Source organism: Pomacea canaliculata, linkage group LG5 (genome assembly GCF_003073045.1).
Source record: "Pomacea canaliculata isolate SZHN2017 linkage group LG5, ASM307304v1, whole genome shotgun sequence".
Taxonomy (NCBI): domain Eukaryota; kingdom Metazoa; phylum Mollusca; class Gastropoda; order Architaenioglossa; family Ampullariidae; genus Pomacea; species Pomacea canaliculata.
Genome location: NC_037594.1, coordinates 679,107 through 700,084, shown reverse-complemented (window position 1 = coordinate 700,084; position 20,978 = coordinate 679,107). Strand labels below are relative to the sequence as shown.

General features: G+C 39.3%; 2 long non-coding RNA genes across 3 annotated transcripts; both read left to right on the top strand.

Moving 5' to 3' along the window:
* The first annotated feature begins 9,131 nt into the window (after nucleotides 1-9,131).
* Nucleotides 9,132-10,783, top strand: LOC112563598. The gene is made up of 3 exons (XR_003099077.1): nucleotides 9,132-9,168; nucleotides 9,983-10,083; nucleotides 10,772-10,783. It is a non-coding gene; the product is annotated as an uncharacterized LOC112563598 (long non-coding RNA).
* Nucleotides 10,784-12,795: 2,012 nt separating this feature from the next.
* Nucleotides 12,796-19,194, top strand: LOC112565180. 2 transcript variants are annotated; one of them, XR_003099364.1, is made up of 4 exons: nucleotides 12,796-12,945; nucleotides 14,865-15,066; nucleotides 16,409-16,474; nucleotides 18,846-19,194. It is a non-coding gene; the product is annotated as an uncharacterized LOC112565180 (long non-coding RNA). The 2 variants fall into 2 exon arrangements; XR_003099363.1 differs by having other exon boundaries at nucleotides 12,809-12,958.
* The last annotated feature ends 1,784 nt before the right edge of the window (nucleotides 19,195-20,978 follow it).

The window sequence follows — 20,978 nt, the reverse complement described above, 5'->3', positions numbered from 1 at the left end:
TTCAGACCACAATTATAAATATTCAAACAAATATTGAGTTACAAGTATTACAACTGTAAAGAGTTAATTGTTACCCATCTACCTGGAGATGTGTCCTCCCCACTGTTAGTGGAAGTCCTTTTCTACTAAACAAAAGTTTATATCATCTCCTGTGTGGCCCTCAGGCGAGAAAAGGTTGGGAACCACTGTTAGAGGAGAAAACAGGCACATTGACCTTTTGAGATGCCAAATTATTATCAGTTGTTTTTTTTTAAATTCTTTTAATTTGAAAAAAATATCTATTTCGTATAATGTGTGGAACCTTTGCTGGCTATATAGGGTTGTATTTTTTGGTAACATTTTCCTTTTGAGCTTCGTTTGTGTTAAAGGATTGTTTTCAACAAGCAACTTTTTTTTTTAACTAGGAAGGAGGGCATTTTTGCATCTTCACGTGTTATTCATGTATTCAGAAATCATTTCCATGTAATTTTATCTCCACCTTTTTCAGAAGTTTTATGACTCATTGATTCGTATCTGTTGAGAAATTCAAATGGCTATTTATGGTTGGCTTATGTTTGGAAACAGCAAAGGTTTTGTTTCTTTGTGTTGTTTCTTGTTCAACTCGTTATTGTAAGCATTTACCAGTTGGATAGAAAGTGTACACATAAACGTTTAATTATTATGTCAGCAAAATGGGTTTATAGTATGTTTTCTTTAGAAACAAACTTTGATGAAAGGCTATCCGTGCTTATTATTTTGGTCTGCATTTGGGTCAAAGGTTATTGTTACTGCATTTCAGCATCAGGACTGTTTATAAATTTTCTTGGTGACAAAAAGAATTTCAACTTTTGAATGCTAGTACAATATAGATCATTGTGGTTATTGATATGATGACATAAGGGTAATTTCATACTGTCATAAAATAGGTGAATGCTTGGATCATCTTGCAACCTCTTTATTCATTTATTCGGTAGCAATTCGGAGTTACCACTTGTCTGCATAAATTTTATTTCTCTTTTGCTACCACACATTTTTTGTTTGTTTAGTGTAGATAATTTTTTTTTCTGGCTCACAACTTTGGTCAGAGTGAGATTTGTGTTTTAGGATTTGTCCATATAGTGCTCTGCTGCTGCCCTCCTGCTTTCCATTGCATTTTTTTCATTTCACATATTTAATAACCTTGAAGGTGATTTACAGACATGTTAAAGAATAAAAGAAAAAAAATATATCAAATAATTTTCACATGTGAAACAAATTTTTTTTCTAGATACATAAATTGCTTCACCAGACAGGAATCACAGAAATGCTATGGTATTTTTTTTTTTCCTAATCTTACTATACTAGAATTTATACAAAAAGGTCAGAAGTAGCTGCCAATGTCTTGATCCATCATGCATAATTGCAGCTTTTGATTTCCTGTGGGCTCCAAAACATTTGCTTTATGTGAAAAGCATTCTGTAGTATTTTCAAGAAATGGGTAAATTTTAGGCTACAGTTTTTTGTTTTACAAAGTCCCTGAACAAACATTAATAAGGGTCTGTCCTCAGCACAGGTGATTGATTCACAATGGTGGCAATTAATTGTTTCAGAACAGTTATTAATATTGAATTTAAACCATTTCTTTTACATTTAGCAGAAATGTCTTTTTTTCTGTTTTAGTTGATAAATGTGTGAGAAACTTGTAGTCGTTAATTTGGCTTGTTGATTGCACATGCACAGCTGCATGTGGGCTTAGATGTGCTAAGCTGTTTGTTAAGCTGTTTGTAGGTTTATAAGTGGACCGTAGCTTTAATACAAAAGAAGCGTTGCTGTGGGAATGGGATTGAAGGAATATGTTTGTTAATAAATTTATGCAGTTCCTAGTACCAGCAAAGTCCAGGTATTTTGATGGTGTTGTCAGGATCAGGTAATCCACTAAGATGTTGAAGACTGTGTCTTTTGGGGGATGTTAGCAGTTACATGTCCTGACAGAAACAGGAGTGAAGCTTTTTATTACCAAAGGTGTGTGTTTGTCAAGTAGGACAGCCAGACTGCCCACGTTTGTTTTGCAGAGTACTCATTGTCAACAAGTTGTTGAGGCATGCAGCGAGTGGTAAAAGCATTTAAAGTCTTCCAGCTTTTTCATTTTCTTTAGGGGGATTATTGTATTAAACTATCTTTTCAGTTAATTGATGTAATAAAATCAGCAGTAGTTAGGAAGTTTAGGATGGCTAGATATGTAGCTATTTAAGTTCATTATAATTGTCACATGTGTTTTCTATTGTAAATGGTGTATTGTACATGTCTTGTAACCTTGGATTTAAAGATTGTGAGTGGAGACATTATCAAACATGGATAGTTATTTAATCAGTGAAGAAATTAGTATGTGCAAAGTTAAGAAAAACAGATGGATTCAAGAATAGGCTAATATAATATAACCAGCTAACATCCAAGTGGGAAGAGTTTTGTATTGAAGATCTTGAACATTCTTAACCTCTTCAGGGTACTGACCATAGCAGACACCAGCCAAATGCATTTTATGAAGAGCTTCAAGAGACATACTTGATAAAAGAAAATGTTGATAAAAGCAACAATGAGCAGAATGCAGTGCAGTGATTTTGCTGCTTTGTGTGGAGAGTAAAATCTGTGTCAAGTATTAGTTTTTATGAAAAGACTACAGGGCCATAAAATGTGATGTGTACTAGTTATGAAAGTATGTATTTACATTTTGTGTTTTAAATGTGTTAGAGTGACAACTGGGCATGTATGTTAGTGATGCATGTGTTAAGAGTGTTCTCTGTTGGCTACAATGAAGAAATAAATGAAAAATGAAGTACATTTTTTTAGTGTGTTATTCTTAGTCCAATCTGCTGAGGCTGTATACATGATTTCATGCAGGAAAGCCATCATTGAAAGACCTCTTACCACAAGTTTTTTTTGTTTGCTGAGAGGATGACGTGCTTCCACCTTATGGCAATTTTACAATGTGCGATGGAGACTGCGGGTGTATGGGAAAAATGAAACATTTGAATAGAGAAGAACGATAGGTGTGTATAGAAAAAGGGAGAGTGGAGATAGGCTAGGGTGGGTATGGGGAAAGGGTGAGTAGAGAAACACTTTAGGGTGGGTGCATATGGGGATAAGGAGTCCGTTCAGTGATGCCACAGGTGGTACTACTGTTAGCATCATTCTTCCAGTTGTTACAGCCAGATATACTAAATCTGCAATGTAGGGAGGCTATCCTGAATTCCAAAGTTGCCACATTTTTTTACTAGATTAGGTTTTTGATTTTGGATAGTGCTTTTATAATTACCCACATTGTTTATAATATGGATAAATCACGAATGTGACAAAAGTACTAAAATGGGTCATAAAATTATTTTCATTATTCTTGTTCTCTGCAGACGATGTCTCATAGGGAGAGCTTTGAGGTGCTTGTGTGTGTGTGTGAGAGCGCCCGCTTATAGGACTGCTTTACATTTCCTTCTCTTATTGGGGAGATAACTTTTATTTGATTCATCTGGACTACTGATGGTCAATAGACTGGTGATGCTTGTCTGTTAAGTTTGAACTGAACTGGACATACATAGTGTGTTGCTGTGAAGTGGCTGCTGCTAAACAAGAGCTGGACCCCTATTCTAGGTGTGGCTCTATGATCCTGAATATTTGGTTAGAGAGAGAGAGTGAAAGAATGACACAAGCGGAGGTTCAGCTCCACGGTTATCTCAGCGACTGGCAAACAGTCGATGGTCACTTGCTTTTCCTATTAAAGTGATGCGCAAAGACATTGAGTATTGACGAGGTTTGACAGACATCAGTTGACAGCCTATTGTCAGTCCTTGTCTAGTGTGGAGGTACGCATGGGGAATAACTCCTTATGATTGTAGCTTCTAGACTGTTCAGAGGATAGAACAGATGCACGTAGAGTGCAGACAGACAGACAATTAGAGTTTTGTGTTATGCGAATGACCTCAAGTTAATCAGTTCCAGACAATGAGAATAGTGTAAGGCGAAATCATCTGTTAGCATTCCATCATTGCTGTTGTACATCATCATCAATCATCATCAATCAATCATCCATTAATCAATGAATCATCATCATCGTCAATCAATCATCATCAATCAATCATCATCCATCATCATCATCATCATCATCATCATCATCCAGTGTCAGGTCAGGTCAACAGCCTCGGTCTGTGCACAGTACGATATCAAGAGTAGGTTGTAACATCCATCATCTTTATTGCCCGAAAGGCTGATTTCATCATGGCCGGTACAAATCAAAGACTTGCAGTAAGATAGGAATAGTCAAGCATAACATAACATGTGAGTGTAGGCTGAGGAGTTTGTTGCTATTGGTGACGACCTCACGTGCGGTGGTTCAAGACCAAGTGACGTGGACAAGCTGGCTTGGTGACGTCACGACCATCGTGAGGTGAAGTCGTACAAGCCTGGATTAGTAACAACACAAAGGTGTTTACTACAAACTTTTCTACATAATAAACACACATAAACATTGACTACTTTGAGTCTTCCTGGGTCATCAATACATCTATCACTTGATAAGTCCTAATGTGTGTGTGCGCGCGCGTTGATTTTAACCTCTACATTATCATGCCACTTTATTGTTTTGCATAATGTAAACCTACAACAAACAGCCAATGATGACAGGGACATTATTTGTCCATCTGTTCCTCCTTTTTGTTACAAAAAGATGTTTACCTTTAGAATGTCTCGCCTGCCAATGTTCCCGTTGATACCCTGGTTACAGAGGAAACAAATGACAATCTAAAGGTGGGAAGGCATTGTAGAAGATGTAAGGCTAGAGTATGTATTGATCATTCTGTTCAGTGTTGTGACAATTTAATGTCCACCATCTATAAATATCGAGGATAAATGTTAATGTTCAAGAGTGAGAACACTGCGTGCCCCTAGCTACGATTGTATATGCCAGTGTCTCCTCAATGTTTATGTCAGTTTGTTTCCTCTGTAACCAGGGTATCAACGGGAACATTGGCAGGCGATACATTCTAAAGGTAAACATCGTTTTCTAAAAGACAAATTTAAAAACTAATGTCCCTGTCATCATGGACTGTTTGTTGTAGGTTTACACCATGCAAAACAATAAAGTGACATGATAATGTAGAAGGTGACATGAATTCGCACGCATTAACAAAGAAAGATACATCAGCACTCAACACGTATCATGCAAATAATAAATTCAACAAAGTTATAATACTTGATAGATGTATTGATGACCCGATGACCACACAGACAAAGAAGTCAGTGTTTATGTTTGTTTATTATGTAGAACAGTTTGTACTAAACACCTTTGTGTTGTTACTAATCCAGGCTTGTACGACATTTGCCTGCCTACACAATTACTGCAACCTCTAAAACATTTCATTTTGTCCGAGCAGGATGCGTTGATGAAATGAAGAAGTGAGCTTGAAGAAGAAGTCAGCATGGACATGTGGATGTCTTCACCTCACGATGGTCGTGACGTCACCAAGCCAGCTTGTCCACGTCACGTGGTCTTGAACCACCGCACGTGAGGTCGTCACCAATAGCAACAAAGTCCTCAGCCTACACTCACGTTATGTTATGCTTGACTATTCCTATCTTACTGCAAGTCTTTGATTTGTAACGGCCATGATGAAATCAACCTTTCGGGCAATAAAGATGATGGATGTTACAACTTACTCTTGATATCGTACTGTGCACAGACTGAGGCTGTTGACCTGACACTGGGTGGTGGTGATGATGATGTACAACAGCAGTGACCTAATGTTAACAGATGTCGTTGCTTCACGGTATTCCCTCTCTATGGAACTGATGAACGTGAGGTCACTCGCTCATAAAAACTCTGTCTGTCTGTCTGTCTGTCTGTATGTCTGTATGTCTGTATGTCTGTCTGTCTGCCCTGTATGTGCATCTATCTGTTCTATCCTCTGAACAGTCTAGAAGCTACAATCATAAGGAGTTATTCCCCATGCGTACCTCCACACTAGACAGGGACTGACAATAGGCTGTCAACTGATGTCTGTCAAACCTCGTCAATACTCAAGGCCTTTGCGCATCACTTTAATAGAACAAGCAAGTGACCATCGACTGTTTGCCAGTCGCCGAGATAACCGGAGCTGAACCTCCGCTTGTGTCATTCTTTCACTCTCTCTCTCTCTCAAACTCAGTGGTCCTTAACCTTGTCTGAAGTACCAAACCCACAAGTTTCATCTGCACATTCACCGAACCCTTCTTTAGTGTCATCACGAATTGCGGGTGTGTCTTGACCTCCGTGGCGGAAGCTCCGCCGAACCCCTGAGACCGACTCACCGAACCCTTAGGGCTTGATCGAACCCCGGTTAAGAACCACTGATCTAAACAAATATTCAGGATCATACAGCCACACCTAGAATATGGGTCCAGCTCTTGTTTAGCAGCAGCCACTTCACAGCAACACACTATGTATGTCCAGTTCAGTTCAAACGTAACAATCATCACCAGTCAATAAGAACATCAGTAGTCCAGATGGATCAAGTTAAAGTTAAAGTTATCGCCCCACTAAGAGAAGGAAATGTAAAGCAGTCCTATAAGCTCTCTCACACACACAGCTCACAGCTCTCCCATGGGACAAGGACTGAAGACAACACACAGAGCCAAAGTGCCAGCAAATGCCACTCACTTCAAGACCCACAAGGCTCTTCAGTGGATTCTGCCTTTGTTCCTTGTTTTAGCATTGGAAGAGAGACCAACGCATTTTGTAACAGTGAACCCATCTACAGTTGTCTCGCTTTGGTCAGTATTGTCGACTACACCGTCCCTCCCCGTCTTGCCTGTAATAACAACAAAAGTCATTTCATGGTGCAACATACTGTCCTGAAACTCGCTTTGAAAAAACTGTCGTATGAAGACAAAAGTGACGACAAGTTTATTTTCCAATGGTGTTAGATACCCGGGAATTTCTTTAATACAATTAACTTAAAATATGAAAGTGTCAGGGTGTCAGGGACACACAATACACACAAGTAAACTCCTACCTGTATCCAACCCATTCTTTCTCACTACAAATCATGACCTGTCTGTGTGCTTTACGTTTTCTATTCTCGGGAGTTGAAGTTACTTTGTTAGAGAATCACAGAAAACTCAATGTAAAATTCTCGTTATTTGGTTTGCAAATAACCAAAAAGACTGTTTAAAATAAAACTATGATAGCAAGGTCGCTGAAATTAGAATGTTAACACAATATGGTTAAAAAGACTGTTAACTCCCTTAGAGTGAGTAACAATACTTAATTCCTGAACTTTGTCAAAACTAGTCCACCTGTTGTTACTACTACCTAACCTTTCAGTTTTTATTATAAATTACATACAGAAATTTATCTTTAAGTTAGTTTGGAATGAAAAAAAGGATAAAACTTAGTAGAAAAATATCCATTAAAAATATCTATGCTGGAGGCATGGGTATACCTGATGTTAAAACTTATATGAATGCTTTAAAATTATCATGTCTGCGGAAAATAAAGAAAACCAGGCACATCTGGAAAAAAATCTTTTGTCTACTCATAAAATATTAGATTCTTTAGACAAATGACAAGGCCACTTTATAAATGCAAACAGCTTCTGGACGGATGTATTAAAAGTGTACAGGATATTTGGAGAGAATATAAAGTGTCTGAAAAACATGAAGAAATGTTGTTAGAACCTATCGTTTCTAATGTCAGAATAACAACTGGGAATAAGCCAATTCTATATAGGAGATGGGTGGAGAAAGATGTATACTTAATTAAACACTTGACAGATGGAAGAGGAAACTTGCTATCATATCAAGATGTGAAAAATAAATATGATGTTAACATTATTTTGTCTCTTTAAATGGTTGCATAAAGCCATAAAAGCATATTTAGACTTAAATAGAATGAATAAAACAGATTTACCTTCTTCTACATATGACACAAACAACGAACAATGATTCGTTTGATACAGAAAGGAGCAAGACTATATTATGACAAAAAGATGTCTTACACATGTGTGCCAAACTGTTGTTTAAATTTCATGAAAGTATTAACAGCAATGTTGATTGACATGTGATTAAAGCAATGGCTAATATAAAAGATATTAAATTAAAATGGCTTTAAATCAGAGTGCTGCATAAACATCTGGGGACAAGTAATATTATTCCACATGGGACTAGAAGATGATGAGGTCTGTGGCCTTTGCAGAGATGAAAAGGAAAATATTCAGCATATAGTTTGGAATTGTAAATATGCTAATGATTTTTGGAGAAACTTACAAACTTGTATATCAGACAAATGTACAAATGCTCCTAAGATAACTATCAGTGAACATTTGGTTCTGTTTGGATGTAGTAATAACTTTGAGACAGATGTTGTACTTGATTTAATTTTACTGCTCGCAAAAACATACATAGTTTCTTTTAGATTTAAAAAAGTCATCCCCCTGTTAGAACATTTTATACAAATATTGAAACACAGATAAAAAATTGAAAAATGTAATGCTCAGTTAGAAATTAATGAAGGAAAATTTGCTAAACACTGGCAACATATAAGCAACTTGTTAACTAGACTAAATACTGACTCTCTCTATATCAATGACTTCATGATAACCTAAAACTCCTGATGTCTTGGTATGATATACACAACTTAGTCTATCTCCCCCCTCCCTTTTCCTACGGCCTCGTCACGACCTTTCTTTGCCCCCCCCCTCCCCCCAGTGACGGCAGTGACCTCCCCCTCCCCTCTGTGTGGTCATGGTCTCCCCAAGTGAAGATGAATTGCAGCTGTGCGCATGTCTGTTACATGATGCAATAAATGAAAACAAAACTAATGAAGAATAAGGTGACCTACAGCCTGCCATTGAGAAGCCAAGCTGATAGCATTATATATTTTCTCTGTCTCGCTCAATGCTCAGCTCAGATTAAACGTACATACATATGTTTAATGTTTATTTATACACACATATCAGGCTTATGGTCTGCTCATTCTGCTCCACACCTTTACTGTCTGCTGTCTTATCCCTGACTCCTCGTCTATCGGTCGCCCCTCTGCTAATTTATTTTTTCCAGAACAATATTTTACAGGGACATTACCCGAGCCTTCTGATTGGCCACTTGATCATGTGACTTAATCTCCAACCCATATATGGCTTTGCCCATACAAACAAACACACACATCGTCTTGCTTTGGGTTCACAGGTAAGAGTCTGTTATGCTGATGAGCGTGTGATGTGCTTCAATAAAGGTGACATTGTACAGTCGCTGAGGTGTAGATTGTCGTGGTTAACGATAAACATCGATGTTTTAATGTCAGTCGGTTGTTTCAAGCTCAGCCTCGACTTCCGCTTTATTCACATGCGGATACACAAGCGACTTTTGCTGGATCGCAGTTGTTTCATTATCATTTATTTTTGAACATTTAAAGTTTCGTCATTGAATACAGAAATACAACAAGTTTTACCCAATAACAGAAAGTTGGAGCTATCCCAGCCTGCAGCAAATCATGGGTCCCTTAAGACCCTTTTGGTAACACGACGGATTTTGGAAGCTATGCCCTGAAGGGAGCCAGGTAGTAATTCTCACTTGTAACCACTGTTTCCCCGTGAAAGCCCCGTCTGTAGTCGGCATCAAACCCTTCAAACACTCAGCTTGCATTCTCCCCTCAATCTCACACTCCTGCACCACCACTACTACACAGGCTGGCACACCATGAAGAAAACATTTAACAGCTTTTCAAAATCTCTTCGTTTCCTCACCTTCAGCTACGTGCAACTAGAAGGCAAAGGATACAATTAAACAATTTTATTATTTACTGCAAAAACTATAAGTTTAAACAGTTAAAACTATTTACAGCATAAGTTGTTTATGAACAAACTATGAACAAAAATCATTAATCTAATTATTGACATAAGAATTACAGCCATTAATTATTTACAGCATTAAAATTGTTTTTAAAATAATTATTTACAACATAAAAGTAAACAATGGCATCGCTCTTCGAATCTTTCCTCAGTCTGTTGCATCCCCAAACCATTGACAGCCAATGCCATCCACTTCTGCTTCCGATGTCACTGCAAACACTTTGAGGTCTGCGGCTGTGCACACCAGGACATTGTAAGGTAGACCTAATACTGTTGTACACAGTAATACATTTGTAAATGTAGAGAAAATGATACTTTTTTAATTTCTCGAAAACTTTGCCTTCTTAAGTACAGATTGACGAACACCTCATAGAAATCAAACCCAAACAAGAACTACACACAAAGAATATACTTCTCAGCTGAAGTGACTGGAAACTTGTTTCACTTTGGTTCCACTGAAATTGCGTTTGTGAGCCAGCTCTGAAGAAAAAACCGTTTTAAAGTTCTCCGTGCACGAGATGAGCTGAAGCTGTTAAAAAATTCTTATGTAATGTGTAAAAATGAACAGTAGAAATGCAAATAAACTAACTCACTGGATTGGGTATGTCTAAGACATGCTGAACCCTATTTCACTGATGAGGAATCAATGGTTGAATGAATGTAGGTGCAAACCAGACCCCGTCTCTTCAATAAACCCATGGGGACTTCCGGGAAAATAATGGCATCAAGTTACTGAAATCAACAAGTTAATTAAGAGTCTAATCAAAGCTGTTTTTAATATAAAATTAGATAAATTTTATTGGTCGTAGTTAATAGACACAGCAGACTGCTCATTTTGACAGCATGACAAGCATAGAACTGTTGTATATCACTTAAAGCTAAAGGGAACATTTAAAAAGCTCACACCATACCAATCAGTGTTCTGCTCCACCTTTCCACAGGGTTTCCACAAGGGTGATGGGCGTGGTCCTGCATTTGTGGATTGCGACCAGACTGCACAGTTGTTGGATGAGCTTTGACTCCAAGTCCCGGCCTTCCACAGACACAGTTCTGCCTGGGAATCCATAAGTCCTGACAAGCTCGGCCCACCGGGCCCTGGCTGTTGGTGCTGTTTGGTCTTGAGTCACTACTGCCTGCACGAACTTCGTGAAATGGTCCATCATGACCAGTATATTCTGATTTTCAAATTTGTAAATACAGAATTTGATGTTTAGTTTGGATGGTTTTCATTGAATGCCAGTGTGAGCGAGGTGTACAGGTGTAAGTGTGCAGATAGCAAAGAGCACAAGGACCAGACAGAGTTGCCCCACAGTGGCGGCGACCTGTGTTTGCCCGCCAGGGAGTAGGTCTGTGGCATCTGTTCAGCACACGGTGGACTGAACTTGAAAAATCAGTTAATTGTGTGGGCGATCGGGACTTGTAAAATGTTCGAAATAATTTCAAGGAACGTTTTGAGAATACAGATTTTTCTGACAAAACTAGGGAACTTACTGGTTTGTCTCCCACGATGACAGAGTAATTTCTCAAGTTTGTCACGGACTTGCTCAAGTGGGTTAAAGGTTAACAAGGAGCAGGGGCCTGATGGGATCTGCTGTGGTGTCTGGCATTGCTGTACGGTTCACTTGGGTGGAGTGGTTCAACATTTCAACATCTCTTTCAGCTCTCTCTCTCTCCACTCAGGGCACTTTCCAGCAGTCCTCCAACTGACTCCCCAAGTCTAATCCTAGTCAACCTAATGATTTACTGCCAATAGCACTAACATCCCTCGTAATGGGAAGAGTTAACACTTTATTGTATAAACTGTCAAATAAAATCGAAGATAAAATGAAAAGGTTTGTAATATTTGCGTGGAATATGGTGATACGATTTGTAGAGATGTAGAAGCTTGGGCCTTACTTAGCTGCCGGAAACTTCGAGAAAGACGAAAAGATGAAGCAGTCCCATGACCCACACACAGTAGGGCAGTAAGTGTAAGTGGTTTACTGTATCTAGGTCCTGTCGTGTATACAGTAGGCCCTAATCTCTCCTTCACTCGTCTAAAGCTTCTCTCGTCACTCAGACATCTAATATTTAAAACTGCAAGATGTGAAGGAGCAGATAACTGTCTACAGGCCCGAGTTGCACTGACCTTCAGGAAATATCTAAGAGGCTAAGGACCATAATAATTAGAAAACTACAGGAAGCAGGCTTTCCCCCAGTTTTAGAATAACCTGAGACTTTAATATTGCAATAGCACATTAATAGATGACCTCCAAGAATTTTTGTCAATGAAGCCTAGTTTTGAATAGATACTCAAAAGAAACTCAGAAAACAACCTGGAGACTGCAGCAAATTAATAACTAATACAAATGTCCTGTCTGTGTCACAGCTTCGCCGAACATTAGCCATAGGATCTCATCCGTCATGGAACCCTTGACACAGCTCGTCAGACTTCTCTAGCGCGACACACATGTTTAAAGTAACATGACAAACAAACAAACGTTTGTGACATGCAAGGGGGCTGGGTAGTGTCTAAAGATACAGTAACATTAAAGTACGACATTATCACTGGGACTATACACACCCGACTATCAAAATCTTAGTTTACTAATGTCAACTGTTGCTGTCACCTGTTGCTGTCACCTGTTACTGTCAGTTGTTACTGTCACCTGTTGCTATCAACTGTGACTTCCAATCTACTTTGCGGATGTACGAGTCATTGACAGAAGAGACAACAATGAAAGGTCTGCTGAAGACAGACCCACCCACAGCCACAGTCCCAGTCATCTGTCGACTGACTATCATCTCAACCTCGCTCTCAGGATGCATCAAGGTGCGTGTCACACGAGATAGCTATAATCCTAGTATTCCTCACACAGATATGTATGGAAGGTTCAGTCAGCTGATCTTTGCCCTGTTAATGTGTCACAGTACTGCCAGTAGAGACAGAAGTTGTGGCAGTTCTGTGTCTTGTGAATATTTTGAGTACAAGCCACACATTCACAGATGGAGATTGACAGGGAGACTGACCAATCGCATCACTGAATGCTCCGTCGCCATGTCTATTTATTGTCATCTTGAACCCATCACCTTTCATTGTCTTACCGCTCAACGTTCCGGACGATCTCTCGGACAGGTGAGTTAGACAGGTAAGCTGGACGTTAACCTTTGAAACTTGGAGGTGTGTACTCGTCCTTCTGTAGAACTTAGAAGGACGATGGACACACGTGCTGCTGATGATATTCTAGCGATGTAATCATACAAATATTTCATGGGTTTGTAATCAAATTGTTTCTTTAATGAATACCAAGATAATTACAATTTGTGTCAGATGAACAAGACTCATGCAGCGCAGAATACAAGGCAGAAAATTTCTCAAAATTAAAATCTAGTTTATTAACAATTCGCTGTGATAATAAACAAATAATTACAGCAATGCTCCTTGATTACAGTGATTAGTAATGACACATCGCAACTTGTAGCTAGAATAAAGCTTATCTCAGGAAATAATATCAGCAAAGTACAAAGAAATGATAACTGTGCTAGTCAGTAAAGAAAAAGAGAATAAGTATGACAACTATCTGTTTCCTGGAGTATTAATCACTTGATTCATCGAGTTATAAAGCAGTACTAAAATAAACGAGATTAGTTTCTTTTTCGGTCAACTTTAAAAATATTCTAATTTTCTCTAAAGAAAGTGAAAACTCTTACAACGAACTCTCATAATGATGACAATGAAGTAGCCCATATCATGGTCTGATTGCTTTAGAGATGTTCTAAACATAACACAAACATCGTGTGACACGGACTTTGACATAGAGGTTGATAGTTCATTACTTGATTGTAATAATGGGAATTGTGAGAAATGTCGACATTTTAGTGTCAACTCTAGCTTAGTAGAGGGAATTTCCCACTCGGGAATACTTGAAGCTATTCGTTGGCTAAAAAAAGCAAAAAACAACGGGACCTGATGTTTGCCCTCTGACCTGTTTTTTAAGATTGCACATCACATGCTCTCGAGATTACTACAACCTATCCTAATAGAGTGTTTGGAAGTGTTGGTCCACTGTAGCGATTTTTCTTCTACAGAATAAAAGTGTTAAGGGTAAAGAAATAACTCGAGAGGGATTTCACTTGTAAACATTATTAGCAAACTGTACAGCAGCATTATTAATAAAGCTTTGACCAAGTTGTGTAAAGAAAATGAACATCCCAGAAGCTCCAGCAGGTTTCCTTAAAGGTTACAGTACAACAGACACTACTTTTGTCTTCAATCACGGATATAGGAATACTTGCCCAAACAAGGTGGACGATTTTACACTCTTTTCGTTGATTTTTTGAAAGTATCGGACAGTATTCAGTGATCCACATCACTATACATACCTGTCGTGCAGAATTGTGACAGCTGTCGTTAAGGTTGGATCTCAAATAATTGAGTATTCTGAGTGTGTGCATCCTCCGATGGTTTCCTTGTTAAATGAGTCGTCAGCTCCACCATTGGTCCAAATAATTTCTTGTCCATGTGGTCTGCCGACGAGGGTTTAGAGAGTTTGCTTGCGTTTGTTAAAGGCCGGAAGTTTGATCATTTCTATTGAGGGCCAAGACCTTGCTTCTGACACAATTGTAAGTAAACGATCCATTCGCAACCTACAATTTGAATCAGGGATGACAGAGGCCGTTGATGTTTATCATTGCATGACACCGTCTCACTTGACTCGCTTTTCCTTCAAACATTCACCTGAATGAATCATTAGGGAGGCTTAGTGCCTTTACGTCTTTACACAGTTACCGTTAGTTAGAATAAATAAAATGCGATATCTCTCAATATCATCGCTGACAAGCATGACGATGTTGAGAGAGAGGCTGATCCGTGACGTATCCACACAGCATGTGACAGTCACGTGCTTCACACAACAAATCACATGTGACTTGCACACAACACTTTGTTTCTGTTTGACAGTTTGAACTGAAAGTTCTGTCTAACAATGTCTTATGTGTTCACTGTGCTGCTCACTGTTCACATGTACGATGTTTAGAATATTGTTTTGTCTGAAGGACTAACGCCATGAGGGGAAAAATGCTGTTTATCGGTCTGTTGGTTCTGACGTCATCATGTCACGCTTGGTGGAACAATCATCATAGTCAGCATCATCATCACACCAGTACTAACACGGAGACCGTGTCGACAAACGGTGGAGCCGACAGCGGCAATAATGGCGTGCTTCGTTCCAACAATAACAATAACTTCAACGGTGGGGTGAGTCTCTTAGAAAATATTCATGTGTAAAACATTAGTTCTGTGTCAACAGGGAGATGATGATTCATTGTCAGTAACTCTCTTCTTTTCATTTTATTTTTCTGTATGAATGATTCGCTAATGCATTATAATCAGGGAACTAGAAGGACTTCATATGATTTTACAGTGTAGTGACGTAACAAACGGTTTTGTTATGGTTGTTATTGTAGTTGTACAGGTATACAAACTGTTAGGAATGACCGGAAATTAATAATAAAGCGAGACAATGATTAGAGGAGATAACTCGTAATTTCAATTCGATTTGTTTGCGAAACTGAGAAGTTTGTTGTCAGGGTGAGATATTAGTTTGGTTCTTGATGGTCTGTCGTTGGGAGGGAGCGGTGTCCGATGTAGGAGCCTGGTGGTCATGATGTAGCTTGGTTTGTTTCTTAAGTTGTAAGTTTATTCTGTAAGTTCATCTGATCAGTTACACCCGTCTACTCGTTAGCTAGATTATTTACTTATGTGAATGATCTTTTATTAGTTATCTGTTATAGTTAAACTAGCATGACAAATGTTAATATTTTTCCTAAGAATTATTTACATGAAAGATGTTTTTTTTTCATGTAAAATTCTAAGATGAATTGCCATAGTTACTTTGTGGGTTGACAGTCGTTCTAAAGTATATTGTGAGTATTTATAATTTATAATTTGTGTATTTACAAACCTAACTTCTTTCTGACTAGTTTATATTACAGCTCACTAAACACGTTGTTTACACCACACAAGGAAAAAAAAAAAGAATGAATAAGCGCAGGAGCACTTTTAGCCCCGTATCTTCTCAAAGACAAAGAAATGAAGACAAGCGAGTCACACCAACCATTACTAATGCTTAAGAAAGACGAACAAACAGATTTCTAGTCAAATGTCAGTCTGAAAACAGTCGCTTATGACACTGAACATCTCTACTGTAGTAAAGGTTTATGTAATAACACACTATAATGTTGACATGCCCATGGTAATCACATTGATGTGTTTTGCTTGAAGTATCTGTCTGTACTTGTTTTTACTTGTCTTTAAGACTGTTGCTTATTCTTTCATGTGTTTTTTGTTTGTTTTCCCGTCCTTTGGATGCTGTTCATGCCTCGTTATTGTTTTTAGGCGCTAAGAGCATGCTCCTTAGGTGTAAGTATGCGCTTTACAAATTTGCATATATTATTATGTGATTACACATTGTCTATATCATGCAATTAGAAGACAACTTGTTTGTTTTTTAGTGTGTGTATGTGTGAGTGTGTGGGTGTGTGTGTCAGTGAGCCTTGAGAAGCACCCTTGTCTCACCACTTTCATTTTCCATGGCCAGGGGGCGATTTCCGTGAACACTGGGACTCAAACCGGGGGTCCAGGAAGAAAGCGCAATGTGGAAGCAGTGAGTGTCATTATAGATGAAAATAGCAAACAAGTATTAATAACGATATCACAATTCATTATGAAGCAGTTGTGTTGCATAGAATCAATGTGTAGTACAGAAATATGGAACATAAGTTAATGATACTTGGTGCTGGCACCCATACCTGTCTTTATCTATATATTACACACAATAAAAATTCATTTTTCTTGTATTTAGGACGTTATCATTAGACACATATATCATCAATCACATAAAGATGTAATAAGTATCTGTCTTACATATATATGTAAATGTTGAAAATTCATTTAGTTTTTGATTTATGCAGCTATTTGCTCTATTCAAAAAATAATTAATGTTTATTTAAAATTTAATTTTAATATTACAATTCTTCTTGTTAATGTTATCATTGCCAATGATTATCTGTATGTGTGAGTGCATAGCCAGATGTTTGACCTCAGTCACTGACTGGCCAAAGCCGTGCGGACTGACCGTCAAGCACACATACATACACATTCATCCCAAGACAATAAAAACATCCATAGCAAGACTTTCCCGACTACGAACCCTCTGAGCTACGACACAAACATTGTTGACGGACACAGGGTCTTGTGTGTTGTCTACTAGCACTTATCTACTACATGTAGTTCATTCCAGCTCTCCTCCGTGCAGTTCAGGCGCCGTCACAATAGCAGTACTTCAGTTCACAAAGTTCAACACTCGGCGACTACAATAAAAGTTTAGCCAATGTACATCAATGTAACTCTGTGACCTGTTGTCGGCAGGCAGCAAACACAAAACAAGGTCCGCGGGTACACATACTCCGGTACGTCCATGACACTCGTGCTGTCTGACATCCTTGGCTGTCGCGGAAACAAGCAAACAAACAAACAAATAAACAACAAGCTGCCTCCCTTCAATCACTCAGTCAGTAGCTCGCCCAACTCCGCCTTGCTTGCCGTGAGCACCACTCACTGAGGTCGCGTCTGGTGACAATGGCCGACACGTCACAAGGTGTACCAGTCCTGTGTCAGAAGCGAGGTGACATCACCATTGACGTCTGCTTGGACGTTTGTTACTAGTGGGAAGGTTTCGTCACTCAGCATGTGTTACACGCTGAAGGAAGCAGTCTTCTGTGTGTGATGGAGTTGTGGCGATGTGAGGGTCCTCAGGAGTAAACTTCCTCCCGTGCATTCAAAACAAAGCAACAGGAACATAGTGACCTTTGCTCTCCACAGCTTGACTTTAACCTCTTCACGTCACACTTGTCTCTCTCTTCTAGTTACGTCACTACAACTATGACGTCTGTTCTTGCTACGTCACTACAACTATGACGTCTGTTCTTGCTACGTCACTACAAATATGACGTCCCTCTTTTCTTGCTACGTCACTACAACTATGACGTCTGTTCTTGCTACGTCACTACAAATATGACGTCCCTCTTTTCTTGCTACGTCACTACAACTATGACGTCTCCCTCGTATCCTCTGCCCTCAAATACCTCTCGTACGGCTAACCTTTCCGCGATGCTCATGTCGCCGAAGCAATGAGCAGCTTGAACCCCAGCCACTCACTGCCCAACATCCTTCTCTCGCGATACGTCACCAGGTCCCGCCAGCAACTAGCAGCAACCACAGGGTTACCTGCCCTCAACACCTGTAACGACATTCCATCCAGATAAATGGCGATAACAGGCCAAGACACACCGTCAGCGACAGTTGCTACGGAGAGAATCCATCGCCTTAGTCTGTCAGTGCCACTGTCAAAACCACAAATCAGTTGGTTACCAAAGCTTGGTGCTGATCATTATACCGGAGATACAATTGTACACATACACACAAATAATAAATAAAACGTTAATCTGTGAGCAAAGAGGAAATCCAGACCTAGACACACGTTAGTTTCCCTTAGTTACAGCCTTGGAACTGGTATACAAGACCCACCCGGTTGTTACTGTTGAGACAAAACATTGCACTTTATTTCTTGTTATAAAATGTAAAGAGTTAGTAGGCTGTTGTGTATTAACTTCACACACACACACACACACACATCTTGTATACATCTTGAACGAGTGAAGGTGAAAATTGATAACCCCATTATATATATTTATTTGTTACTTTTCTCTTGATGGAAAAAGAAACTGAACTCTTGTGGTTCTTTCTTACTATCGTTTTGTGGCTCATGCGTATTGCTCATAACCTAAACTTCTCTTACCTGCACCTGTACAGGTGTTTGAAGTCAGGGTGAGTTGACTGACAGCTGACTGGTTGTTGTCGTCTTCTTAGCCAGAGGATCATCACCTTTCCTTCTTTACCTGAGCACATTATTCTCACATACACCATCCTATCAAAATTATAATGTTACGAATTTAAAACACAAATGTTTTTACCAGAAACAGGACAAGCTGATGTAAGAGAACTGTTTGGATACAGCAGGACCACAAGGAAGTGACGGAGACGATCTGATCGTTGGCAAGCAACTAGTGAGGCTCCTGAACACCACTTGGTCTTGAAGCAGGTCACGCAAGGTCGCCTCTACACCCAGACTGTCACGTGACTTGTGTTTGAATACGATCCTCGTCTGCTGCTGAAAATGTCGTCACCAATATCAACACCATCTTCACACTCAGACGTGTTTGCTGCTTTCTACTGTCCTTAACCTGACCTAAGGTCCTCTCCTTGAACTCACATGATGACCTTAGCTTCTGGCCTTCAGCAATAAAATGTTTCTTGTCTTTAAAATTTCTGTGGATTTGGTTACTGAGCTTATGTGTGGAGACAGAAGATCAGGTAAAGTGTCAAATATGGTTACAGAACACACCTGTGTAGAGTGTTTGTCAGTTGTGCCAGACAACAAGATCTGCAAACTGTTTCACAGAGTGTATGACATGTCACAGTACGTGACACAGTATCAAATCACAGTACATGACACACTAGCACGTCACTTGACACAACATCACGACACGTCATCCGCTAAATATCACATCACGTGACACAGTATCAATGTACACGACACAATATCACTTCACGTGACACAATATCTCAAGCCTTCGTGATAAGATATCCATATCAAATACCACTAAACACCAAAGAGCACATATCGAGTGTAGTAACAATAACTAGTTGTTATCAAGTGTGTGTTATCAGTTTATTAGCTGCACACATTTTCAATCACTGACTACAGCAGCAGTTCTCAACCTTTTACTTGTGACGCCCCCCTGACGAACAAAGGTACGTCCGCGCGCCCCCCGTAACCAGCAATGTAAGCTAATTTCACTAATACCGGTATATGTATCAGAAACTTTTTAAAATAACCACCTTGGCTCCCCCCTTGTAAGCACGTCGCGCCCCACCGTTGGATAACCGCGCGACTACAGGAATAAAACAAGATGAACAGCTGACCTTTCCAGTCTGAAATACTTGTTATTGTACTCAGACAAACAATGTAAACAATGTTAAATTACAAGCAGTGCTTTACAAGCAAACACGTTTTCAAAAAATAAATTTGAAGGTTGAGACAGAGGCGCCATCTAAGTTATCGGGCAAATAATTTCATGAGCAGAAAATGACACAGATTTGTCTTAAAGCTTATGAGAGACAGAGATAGAGACAGACACAGAGAGAGACAGAGAGAAATAACAAGTCCACAGAACATTAGTACAAGTGAGGCCATTGGTCTTTGCCTACCACAACCTCAGCATGGCGTGGTCACTGTAGTAGGACTGCGTGGTCACCTGCTGCACATCACGTGTCCGCCATTTTGTTTTTGCCAAAAAGTTTTTTACTTACTTTGATGTCACTTGTAAGGAAACGATATGGTGTGTGTTGTGGAAGCTAAGATTTCTTTGCTTCTCGGCAATATTTTGTACTAAACTGTAAAATGCTAAGAAGTCAACAGTATCATGGTTGAAAGGGAAGTAAATGTGAGTGGTTCATCGTGTTTAGGATAGGAGTATACAAGCTGCATTAACAGATAACAGTGAATACTTACATAGCTTGTTATTAACAACAATAACAACAATAATAATAATAGCAAAGGGAACTTATAACACGCAGCATCATGACCAAGAAAAACGCCGGCAGTCACCTCTGTAAGCAGGTGTCACATCGACAGAAAAGTATGCCAGAGCCGAGATACGAACCTAAGAAATCTGCTTGTGACATTCGTTGTTGAAGCAGCTTTTGCCCACGTACACACTGACCCACAATGACAGTGTAAATAGGTTTCTGACCCCACGCAGGGTGAACGAGGGGAAGATAATTAGTGACAGTGTGGACAGCATCACTTGGACTCTATACACACCCTACAGTCAGCATCTCAAGATTGTACTAGCGTCCACAGTTACTTTCCTATTGTACTGTCAGTTGTTACTGTCAGTTGTTACTGTCAGTTGTTACTGTCAGCTGTTACTGTCAGTTGTTACTGTCACCTGTTACTGTCAACTGTTACTGTCAGTTGTTACTGTCACCTGTTACTGTCAACTGTTACTGTCAGTTGTTACTGTGAGTTGTTATGTCAACTGTTA